This window comes from Pelobates fuscus, chromosome 13 (assembly GCF_036172605.1).
Source record: "Pelobates fuscus isolate aPelFus1 chromosome 13, aPelFus1.pri, whole genome shotgun sequence".
Classification (NCBI taxonomy): domain Eukaryota; kingdom Metazoa; phylum Chordata; class Amphibia; order Anura; family Pelobatidae; genus Pelobates; species Pelobates fuscus.
The window spans coordinates 36,875,914-36,888,154 of record NC_086329.1 but is presented as its reverse complement, the minus strand read 5'-3'; positions in this window follow the sequence as shown (position 1 = coordinate 36,888,154).

Here is a 12,241-nt window from a genome sequence, read left to right as displayed (position 1 = left end):
CTGTGGTTTAGCAGGGAACCTTTCATTTCAAGATTCTGAGCTGGGAAATTCTCTAAGTCATCTCCGCTCTCAGTTTGGCTTTAAATTTGAAATTCACTTTAAAGTCTTACTTTAGTTACTAACCATGTCTGACTTTCTATAACAGTATTATTATAAGTTTGTTTCAGCGTGTCCCTCTTCATCTCTTGTCATCTGTTTTTATTATTTTGTCTATCACTAACATGCAGTTATAAACCCCCTCTGTGTAACTGTAAAATATCCTCAAAATATGTTGCCACTATAAAAAAAATTATAATAATAATACTAATAAAAACATCAGTAGAAAAAAGTGTGGTATTTGATCAGTTTAACTGCTCTTCTAGCAAAATAGGAAGAATGTCAGCAGCACTGTAACCAAAGGCATTGATACTTTTAAAACTAACCTTTTCTTACAAGAATAGGATTGATGCAGGTTCCTCTCCCAGGACTTCCTGTGTAACATGTGATTCATTTCATGACACAACCTGTTAGTAGCTGTCCTTCTGTGACCAATGGCTGCCCTTGTCTGATATCCTGACCAATAGCAGGTCAGAGATGGGCAGCCAATATCTGTTTGGATCCTGCAGGAACCTGAGGAGAGAGCAGGAAGTGCTGGGGCCATACATTTACCTCAGGGAGCTTGAAAAGGTTTGTTTTACAACTGAAGGTGACTTTGTTTATATTTCTGGATACATTGATTCATGTAGGAAGTTCATCTAACACGAAAAAGAAATGGACCACAAAATAGTTTGCCTGGTTCTGTACTGTATTCATTTTTTTTTTACACTGATCCCTATTAAGCAGGCATTGTATTGGTAAGTGTTTAAAACAGCACTGTCACACCCACTCCCCCCACCTTGTGAAAAAATAGAATTTCATAAAGATAGAATTTTTATGAAATCCTCATTTTAATAATGTTGGAATTTCACTGAGATTTCAACCCTGTCAAATGATATACAGAGACAAATTAGGGACTACTTTGTCTCTGAATTTCTTGTCCACCTGACTTTCTTAAACTCTGGCTGGAGTCTAACTGTCAATACTTACATCTGTCACCTGTCTTGCGGTATCCTTCATAGATCTCAATGCTGTCCTCTCGTGCATGTGTGGGAGTACATCAGTGACATCGGCTCCAAAGAGGACCCATTGGGTCCTTACTTTCAGATAAATAGAACTCACTATTATCTGCCCCTTCTCCAGCCACCAGTCCCCCAGAGGCGATGTTGTCGTCGGGGGGTCTTTGTGAATTCAGAAAAATCCCCTGACAGTGCCAGTAAGAACGGGTATGCAAGAAGATGTGAGGGGTCATCAACATGAGGGGTCATCAACATTGCATACCTCCCACCAGTCCCATGTTCAGCGAGACAGTCCCGCTTTTTGGGGGACTAGTTTTCCAACCACCTTAAATTAAGTCCACCTTAAGTACCGTAATCATCATTTCTATGGTAATTCTGGTTCTACATTGTAACCATTTTATTAAGTCCACTTCCGGTGTCGTTACAGTTTGTGATCTTCCTGGTATCCGGATTGGAACTACCGTTGGTAGTGGGACATACCCTCCATAACCATAGGTAAACCAATAATAGTGAAACCAATAAGTGTCTTGCGATTGAGAGGCTATAACAGTATCCCATTATGTTTTGTTTTATTTATTTGTTTAAGTGATACCAGCTGGATCCCTATTTTGTTTGTATTTTATACTATCTTGTATGTGGTTACCATATTGGGAGGTAACTGGAGGGAAGCTGAATATCCAAAAGCTACGTTTATTTTATTATTTCCACAGGTGAATAGGTGGAAGTTTGTACATTGTACTCCTGTATGTATCCTTGCTGTGATTGTAGGAATTAAGTTTGTTGAAAAGAAACATACGGACAGCTTGAAGCCGAGATGTACATAAAAAATAGATCTGAACAATGCAATCAGGCAGACAGACTCCAGTTTTAGCTATTGAATAATAAAAACAGAATAAATAAGGTCATATGTGTTTTTATCTCTATATACTACTTCAAAGGCAAACTGAAGCTCTAACCTCAATTGGGTGAAATATACAGGGTTGTAAAAAAAAAGAAACTCCAGGTCATACCTTAAAGGGTCACTATAGGGTCAGGAACACAAACATGTATTCCTGACCCTAAAGTGTTAACACCACCATCTATCCCCCCTGGGCTCCTCATGCCTCCATAAATATAGTAAAAATCTTATTGTATTTAAGCCTGAAGCTGTAGCTCTGCATGCTGTTAGAATCAGAAATACAAATGTTATTGTGGTTCAAATAAAAAAAAATTCTGTTTTGACTCAAAAATGTGAATTTGTTTTTTTATGCTTGGATCAAATGTGAAGAAACTATAGTGTCCCAGTTTGGACATTCAATACAAACAGATTGCAAGTTCCATTCAGTCTGTCTTTGTATGCAATTCATTGAATTAAGTTGATTCATAATGTCCAGTTATTACAAAACCCTCAATGAACAATGAGTTTGCATTATTCATTTCTAGTTCCACGTTGGCCTACCTCCATTTTCCCAGAGGCTACCAGTGACTTAGTGCGTGTGCGGGGTGGATTGTAATACTTGCGTTGTCTGTTGCATTGCGTGTACCTTGCAGTAAAGCAAATGTAAAGGAATAACAAAGCCAAAATAAACTGGACCCATATTGTTTGTTAAATACACCTATTCTAAAAGGCTGGGTCTAGCCATTTCTATTGTTAGTGTATGACTACTGCTTGAATTTCCATAGCTTCTGAATATGGCATCTTGCATTCACATGGGTGGAAATGGTGATTAGAATGAACAAAGGGTGTTTAATGTATTAGCTATCATCAATTACTAATTTATTGTTACTAAGTAGTTCTGTACATTTGGACTCTGTTGTATCACAACAAATAAAGCTAATATGGTGATGGATGATATTGTAACCTTTTAAATAGTCACAACATTATATAGCACTTTGTATTTATTATTATTAAAGTATTTAACCAAGCACAGGGACACTAAAGCATTAGGAATACAGGTTTCTATTCCGCTTTAGTGTTCCATTAATTAACTTTACTTATAAAGTCTACTTAAGTGACAATGGATTCCCTGTTGACAGAGATTTTAGAGCGCTATCAGTGAGTCAAGAATCTAATCCTTAACAGATAATATGCTTTGAAAACGGCCCTGTTACTTATATATTTTATTTTTTAAATAGGCAATCCCAAATCCCACCTGGTGGGCCCAATTATTACTCGCTATTGCAAGCCTGCACGGTTCACTGCCCACTCACCAGGTATGAATTTCTACTTGCCTGGCCTAAATATTCACTTACCAAGGGGAGGGGAAATTTGGAGACCAGGATTAGTATATTAATAAATATCAGAATGTAGTCTTACACAGGCTTCCAAACATCAATACCTGTAGTTAAATATGTTTTTGTGGCTCCCTTTCTTCTTTACTACTGTGTGTATGTTTAAAAAGGGGTTAAAGGTAATTTGGGAAAAATAGACGTGTAAATACAGTACAGAAATGGAAAATGAGGAGTACAAGAAGCTAAAAGTGGTGAGGTACAATGGACATCAATGAGCAATGTAAACACATCACAATATATTATATATCCTCAAGTATCTCACAATACATTTTATGTTAAAGGAACACTATAGGGTCAGGAACACAAACACGCATTCCGGACCCTATAGTGTTAAAACCACCATTTAGGTGGCTTACCACCTCCCCCCCTTAGTTAATGGTTAAAAATTACCTGTTTTCCAGTGCTGCGTGGGTCTGCTGGTGCTGGCCCTGCCCCCAATTATCTTTTTGGCTGACAACATCAGAATGAATGATCTCAGCCAATCAATCCAGTGCTTTCCAATAGGGAAAGCATTGGATTGCCTGAGATCGCCAAGGAGCCAGGGTGGGGCCAATCGGAGGCCTGGCAAATCAGCATCTCCTCATAGAGATGCATTAAATCAATGCATATCTATGAGGAAAGTTAATTGTCTCCATGCAGCACTGTCTCTGGAAGCACCTCTAGTGGCTATATGAGGAGTGGCCACTGGAGGTGTCCCTAGGCTTTAATGTAAACATTGTTTTTCCTCTGAAATGACAGTGTTTTTATGAAAATGCCTGCAGGAACGGCCTATACAATACTATAGTGTCCCTTTAAACTACATCTCACAGAAGTGGCGTAGCTCAAAGTTTTAAATTGTTAGCTACTTAAGAGTCTGGAAACATTTTTTTTTTTTTTAACAGTTGAACATTTGAGTTCCACACTGAGAAGGAATACCGTCATGTCACCACGCAGAGTTTACTTATTAAACAGCCAGGTGAGGTTTGGTTTCAAGTCTCCTGCTATGACAACTCCAAAAATCTCATTAAGAGTTTCTTTAAAGCTGCATTTGATGTGCACAGTTATGGAGTTATTTCAGAGTTTGATGGAGAGGCCAAGGACATTAAGAATGAGGACTACCTGCAGAGTGAAAGTTTACTGGAATGCCGCAAGTAAAGCCGGATGTATCATATCAATATATATAAATATATCGCTAGCCAAAAATTGCTCATAATGTAAAAACGTCCAATGACATGTAAAAAGAACGTATTTGGCTTCAGTTTAATACTGTCGCATAAGCTTTTCAAATGGCTTAATATTTTCGGATAAACTTTTAAAATGATTTCTTAAAAAATTTCAAAAATATGTAATGTATAAAATAAATATTTGAAAGATATCAGAATACTAAAATATTGAACTAGATTTCATAATATTAAATAATTTTAAACATTTATCCAAACATATTAAATCATTTGAAAAGATTATACAAAAGCATTAAATTGAGGTCTCTATCAGTTAAAGTTTGCATGTTTTCATCCATCAAAATATACCTGTGGGGTCTTGTTCTTCTGCCCCACCACTAAGAGGAACCTACCAGCACGTTGAGAAGCCTAAATATACAGCTAGAAGCCTGGTCAGGTCTACGACGATAAGTTGTTTCTGTAGTAAGTACTGGTTCCTCTACCTCTAACAAAAGAGAGGGCATGCACCCAAGATCTAAGCTGGATACAGTCAATTAATGATTTACACCCACAAATGGCCAGTCGAAGGCATCAGCAATTCTCCAAAGCACTGCAGTAGCTATACACAAGAAGAAGGAGGTATGCTTATATTAGAACCTTGGATTATCTCACCAGGACGGCCCTGTGTGGTTATCTTCCAGTTATTAAAGGAAAAACAGCAAAATATGAAGACTCACTAATCATATCTCACCTGACTGGATAACAGACGTGCCCATCATCCATCATCACGGACCTGAGCCAAACATTCAATTGGAGATATTCGGGCTTCCTTGTTTTGGCTCAACTGGTCAGACCAAACTTTTGTCTTTTTTTTTTTTTTAATTCTTTATTTTTGTAGTGCATAAGCTTATAACATGTTGTTGCAAGGTACCCCAAAGGCATTCCTCCAACGCTTAACATACATCTGAAACATATAGGTACATGCGAAATCAAGCACAATTTTTATGTTTAGAGATAGTTTAGGTTATTCGATTAACTAGAAGAAAATAAAATAGATTAAATAGATTAATCAATGCTTAATGTTGTTTACATTGGCCGTTGTGTTATACATATTGATGAACATACAGTTTAAACTCCGCCAGTGAAAACGCTCTCTCGCCGTCTCACCAAGGATAACCTCAGGCATATTTCGATCTGTCAGCGGCTTTGGATAACATGCTGAGATACTTAAGTGTACCGGTGGCCACGGGGGCAGGGGAGCAGAAACTTGCTAACTTTAACGTGACTGAAATGGCCACCGGTCTGATCACATGCAGCAAAATCTCACTGGGTCTGGTAGGGTAAGTGGTGAAAGGTTATAGCCTGCTAGCCGTCTAGTAGAGCCTTTAAGTGCTATGTGTCAATAAAGTTATAAACATATAAACATATCTAATTTCTAGATTGCTTCCTTTATTGAATGAGACAATGCATACATGTCTATCTTACGAGTCACAGGCCCTTAGCTTATTTTGATTCATTTCATGAAAATCATAAACTATGCGGCATCTGAAGTTTTCAGTAGGCTTGCTATGCTAAACATTCAAATGACATAGTTAGATACATGTAAGCATATGGCATGGTATGTCAAAATAAAAGCGTAAGACAATGCGGCATGGAAAAAGATAGTGCAAGTGAATGACGTACAGCAGATGTATTAAAAGGACATGCTTCATAATATGCTGTAAAATAAATTGCTTTACAAGTAAAATCTTGCTTAATAAGCCAGACTATATGCTTTAAGTTGTATCACACAGGTTGTAGCGTTAACTGCAGGTGGGAGTCCCAGTGTATGTGCATGTGAGGCTGATGCATCAGTCTTCTGGCCTTCCCGTGGCAGCGGACCAGTGCTTGGGTGATATGGTATGTTCAACCTATGCCCTGCTTGTGTATGAGTGTTGTGGTTGGATAGGATCGCTTGCCTGCTTGATAAGAGCGGTCATAGGCGGACCTTCCCGGCTGGTTTTGTCGGATCCCTTTCGCTGCTTGTGTAAACCCGTGTAGGTAAGGACGTTGGTTCTTCAGGGTCCTCACGTGGAGCTGTGGCTGTATACTGGACCGGGGTGTCGGTATCTTCGGTCGGGTGACAGCCGCCTCCCTGTATGGACGCGTGTGTTTTATGGGTGAGTGGTGGCGGCGTCATTTATAGGGCTGCTTCGTCGGGCGTCGTGGCAATGTAGCGGCTGGTACCTGGATGGACATTGGAGGGCGGGTAAGCCGTGAGGGTAGTGAGGCTTCCTTTTGGTCCCGTGCCTTGTGTGGGGTCGGCCTCCTGATGCTATGAGCTCGGGTACCTGTTTTGTGAGTGTCCATTTTGAGAGTGGGGGTCGTCCCATTCTTCTCTTTGCTCACATGTGTCGCTCTCCGAAGCGCTCCGCCAGGCGAGGCATCCTCTTGCAGGGACCACAGAAGAGCCACCAGTTTTTTCCAGACTGCCATATCGGAGCTCAGTCTCCCTCCTGATCGAGTACATGGCAGTGGAGCGCAGGTCGACCGCCATTTTGCAGACCTCCCTCACGGTTGCTGGGCTTTGTGGCTCTGTCGCTTGAGCCTTGTGTGGCCGGTTGGTCTTACTAGGTTGGACCGGGATATCCCCCGCCGGTCCTGGGGGGGGGAGCGGTGGCTCTGAGACTTGTTGTCCTCTGGTGTCGGCAGCAGGATAGCAGCCGCCTCTCCTGCACCCATTAAGTCAGTAGGCCTCACCGGGGTGTATGGTGTAGGTCGGGTTGATTGTCGCTTGAGTTGCATCTTTTTGTTTGTCCCGACTTCCCCCAGCACCCGGTGGCCTTGTCTGGCTTTTAGGTGCCGTTTCAGTAGGGTTTTGACGATTATTCAGTTGCTGTTTGCAGGAGCCGTTAAGGGTTGCTGCCGCTCAACTCAGCGGTTCGGCCCCGCCCCCCAGACCAAACATTTGTTCCACCAATTGGCTAAACAGGACCCCACACCTTCTAAGGATCTGCGCCCTAACATAAGTAACTAATCCAAGGGTTCTCTTTCTTTTTTCTGAATCAGGAAGTGTAGCAAAAGCAGAGATAGCATTTAGACAATCATACTGTATAACTCCAATACTGTTGCCAACAATAAACCAAAAACCAAAAACTATACATTTAAATTTTTTATTTTTTGTAGCTATACCTGCACAGCATTCTTTAGCAAAATCTCTGTTTTGTAATACATTTATCATGTTTTAAATATATAAATATATAAATATATATAAAATGAGTAGTTCTGGCATTTGGATTACATTGTAAATATAGAAGAGTTCCAGAAAATTATATATATGAATAAAGCCTGTAGTTATGGGGACTGGGCGACCATATATACGCATCCCCACTATCCTTGCTCATGTACAATTGAACACAATTGAACATAGTTCAAGCACCATAAACACTACAACGTTTCTGGCTCTACAGCATGCCCTGGCGATCCAACATTGTAAATAGTCAAACCGTTTTCAAATTGTTTGACTTCTTACCTGGAATCCACAGGGTGTCTCTCCGCACCCCCACTACTTCCAATATAGACCCAATAGTCCTGCTTAGGAGCTTCTCTTAGCTCTCCTAAACTAAAGTTCATTGTTGAGAGTGTCACCTGATCGCTCACAGCCAATGGGCTAAGCCCTGCACTGCTCTTAACTCAGACAGAGACCCCAGGTAAGAAGTCATACCATTAGCGTGCTGTAGTGGTTATGGTGCTTGAAGTATTCCTTTAATTATGCAGGATTTGTTTTCTGCCATTAATATACCTAGATTAGCCCTCTTTCATATCAATCCTGGCATAGGCAACTAATACACGTCATATCATTTTAACGAGGGTATAAAAATAAATTAAATTAAATCTCCAGTAGTTTAACAAATATACATGGATGAACCTGTGGAGTATCTCATGGGACTGCACTGACTAGTGTTTAGTGAACAAACCCCACAGGTTCACAATGCAAACTCAGCAAACTAACACAATGAATATTATTGAATCCATAGGTATACAAACATGCCTTGACAGATCATTGTTCAATGTGATGCACTCAGTTGTTTTGTTACATTGTAACTAGAGGAATATTAAAAACCGGATAAATGAGCCTAAAGGTCATTTGGAAATCCACGTGACGAGGAACAGGTAAACACCAGGAGAAGGGAAATCCCAGATGACACAAATTACATAATAGTGAGAAAGTGATAGCAGTATGCGAACATATGACCTAACCAGTACCAGACTAAGACATAAAATCTGCGCAAGCACAGCTTGGCTCAGATCAGCAAGTCCCAGCATGCCCCAGCCAGGCCAACCTGCCTACACAGTCTACACAATCTTTATATGAGGGAGTTATATAGTTCTGTGCTGCTTCTGTCATGGGCCTCTGATCATTCCGTTTCAGTGAGGTGCCCTTAGTCCCATACTTCTTGGTCAACAAGCAGGCTTGAGGGGGAGATGAGAATATTGCTTCTGGTCCCTACCAGGTTGGTAACGGCTGGTTATGGAGATCGCCTAATCTATCTCCTTAATCACACCAAGACGGTAGCGACCCACTGGACATTCACCTAGCTTGCCCGATAGTCAGCTTGGGCCTTGTAAGCACTATTTAAAAAGGATAGAGAAATAATAAAGTTATGGACCTGTATTGCCAGGATAAACTGGCTATTCTTAACAGATTGGCTGCAAGGAGGAGAAAGAGCAGGACGTCCGTTTCACGCCAGCAAAAAATAAAAATAAATAGACAGAAACTAAGCAAAACTCATAAAACCTGAAGAGCCTGGAATAACCCCCAAAAAACACAAAGCCTCGAATGCAGTGCTGCAATGTGGTTAAAGGACAGGAATCCCAGTAGAACAATGAATACTCAATGCTTCTAAATTGATGCAGGTTGGGTTTATTATTGAGTAGTGGAAGGGCTAGCTAGGGGACAGAACGGAAGGGGAGATAGAAGCGTGGGACATTAAATGTCACTAAAAGATAGAACTCAGTATAGTGTTACGATAATACGATATAGTGTTGCGATAATATAATATAGAAATATGCTGGTCCCCACTGAAGGCAGTATGCAATAGTGACAAGACTTCGCCAGACTCTTGCTGGGTCATGGTGGATCTAGGGAACCCAAATGGCTTTTGGAGAGAGTAGCATTTCTCAGATTTATCTACAGCTGGCACTACCAATGGGAGACAAATTGTGTTACTGCATGTCCCTGGCAATGGGGGAGAGATTAAGTAAAACTAAAGAAAGCTATGATTGTGCGTATCCATAGTCAGAATGTTTATTTTGTGCATTTCATCAGCTAAATGTACCATTGTGTGAGAGATGAAACTATCAGATTTTCAGGGTTATTAACTAAATCGAGAATTCAAAGTGAATTTAATGAGATTTTAAGGTCAAAATAGCAATGGAAATGAAATGGAAAAAATCTTTGTCCATTGTTTTCATTTTATCTACTCTGGCCTTTAAATTATACATTTACTTTGAATTAACACTTTGGTAAATAACCCAGTATGTTTTTTTTTTTTTTTTTTTTTTATATATCTCCTAAATAACTAAATAAGGGACCAGAGTGCAAACTCATAAAAGTAAAATCTTTCTCTAGCTTATCATGCAGCCCAGCTTACCCGAAAATGTAAAAGAAATTGGAAAATAGAAATTCACCTCCGACAACAAAGCATGGATCACAGATTAAGGGTAATGGATTCTTCTTCTGGCGTGAAAACATGTGAGTGAGGCCTTTGGGATCAAATTAATCTCTAAATGATAGCAGTTATCAGACTTGGACATGGGTTTGGTTATAAGTCTGTGTTTAACACTTTGGATATTTAGAGGGAATTGTTAATTGTGTCACCACTGACAGCACTGTTTGTGAACTATCTCACGTTCACTAGTGTAAGAATATCACCCTCTAGTGTACGTTAAGAGAAAGGTACACAATATAGGCCAAAGATGGCGTGTGTTCTTTCTGTGCCTCCACTATTTCAGATTGACAATAACAATCTTATAGTAGAACAGCACAGATCATTTTGCTCAGATGACAGAGCACTGAGTGCTAGATTCCGAAGAAGTGAGTCTGATTAGTTGTTTGATGTATTTAATGATTTTTGTTTGATGCGGCTAGGTAATGTGTTAACTTAACCTTAAAAAGTCTGCTAACCCATAGCTAACAGGGAGGTCTTCTGTTAGCACAGTACTCTACATTATGCTACGATATTTGGGCTGTGTAAACAGTGACAGCTTCTTGTGCACCGGTAGAAATACATGGCTCACTCTTGCTAAACTAACCGACAAAGGTCAGAGCTTCATGTTTCCTATTTGTATCAATGTCTTAAAATGCACCAATACTGTTGAGTTTTATGCATGTACTTCTCTTAAATATATACAAAAATGAGCGCAGTTTTTCCCATGTACCACTACTATATTATATGTTGTCAACACCTGTCTTACTTAGCTGATGTGGCAAAGCAAGAATACTTGTAACTTTCAAGCGCTCCAAAAATAAAGAATTAAAAAAAAAAAAAGTCTGCTACTCTATGTCTTTAATCCATGCGTTTCCAGTGTTTACATTGGCAAAGGATTATTGGTTCTGTAATTAGAACCCCCCCCCCCCCCAACACTAATGTTGCTAAAATGTAACCAGATCTAACTCTAACCACTACAATATTATTTAATGCTAAAATCTCTAACCCAATTATCAACTCTAACCTCTCTTCATAGCCCCTAACCTATTCTCTAATGCTAACTAATCTAAAAACCTAATTACTAACCTAACCATTAGCTCTAACCCTAGTCTACTTTACAGCTCAGATAATTTGTGGTTTTACCATAAAGATGGTCCCAAAAATGTCCAATTGCTGCAAAATCCAATTCAAACCAAAGTGCCACAAACCACTGAAAATATCAGTGTTAGACCCCGAAGAATGTCTCTTTTAGTATAACTTTATAGATTTTACGCCTTGATCCCACCTTGTGATCCTGAGCTTGCTCAAAGACCATTTGACCTCTTACCATACTTTTTCCTGACCTGCTAAACTAATAGCCTGCTAGAAACAAAACCCATAGACCCTCGAGATCACCCATGGGTGTTTCAATTACTTTTAAATTACATTAAAGGGACACTATAGTCACCAGAACAAATACAGCTTAATGGCAGAAAAGGCAGTGTTTACATTGCCCCTAGGGACATCTCCAAGTGGCCACTCCTCAGATGACCACTGGAGGTGCTTCCTGGCTCAGTGCTGTACAGTAGGCAGCACTGCCGTTCACCGTCTCCACACTCTTCATGGGGACTCTGAATTTTCCTCATAGAGATGCATTGATTCAATGCATCTTTATGAGGAGGTGCTGATTGGCCAAAATAGCGTTTGGTCCTGCCCCTTGCCGATTTTAGTCAATCCAATGCTTTGGATTGGCTAAAAATGGGAAATTCTGATGATGTCACCAAGGGGACGGGGCCAGCGCTGGATGACCTGCGCGGCGCTGCAAATAAGGTGAGTTTTATTAACTTTTAAGGGGACTAAAGGGGGAGGGGGCAAGCCACCTAAATAGTGGGTTTTGCACTATAGGGGCAGGAAGACATGTTTGTGTTCCTGACCCTATAGTGTTCCTTTAAAACATATATTCCTTTAAATTGAATAAATATATGAAAAGTGAGAAAATATTAAGCATTTTTTCTTTTGGTTTTTCACCAAGGGTGTTTACGTTGAAAATAATTGCTGTTGGGGGCGG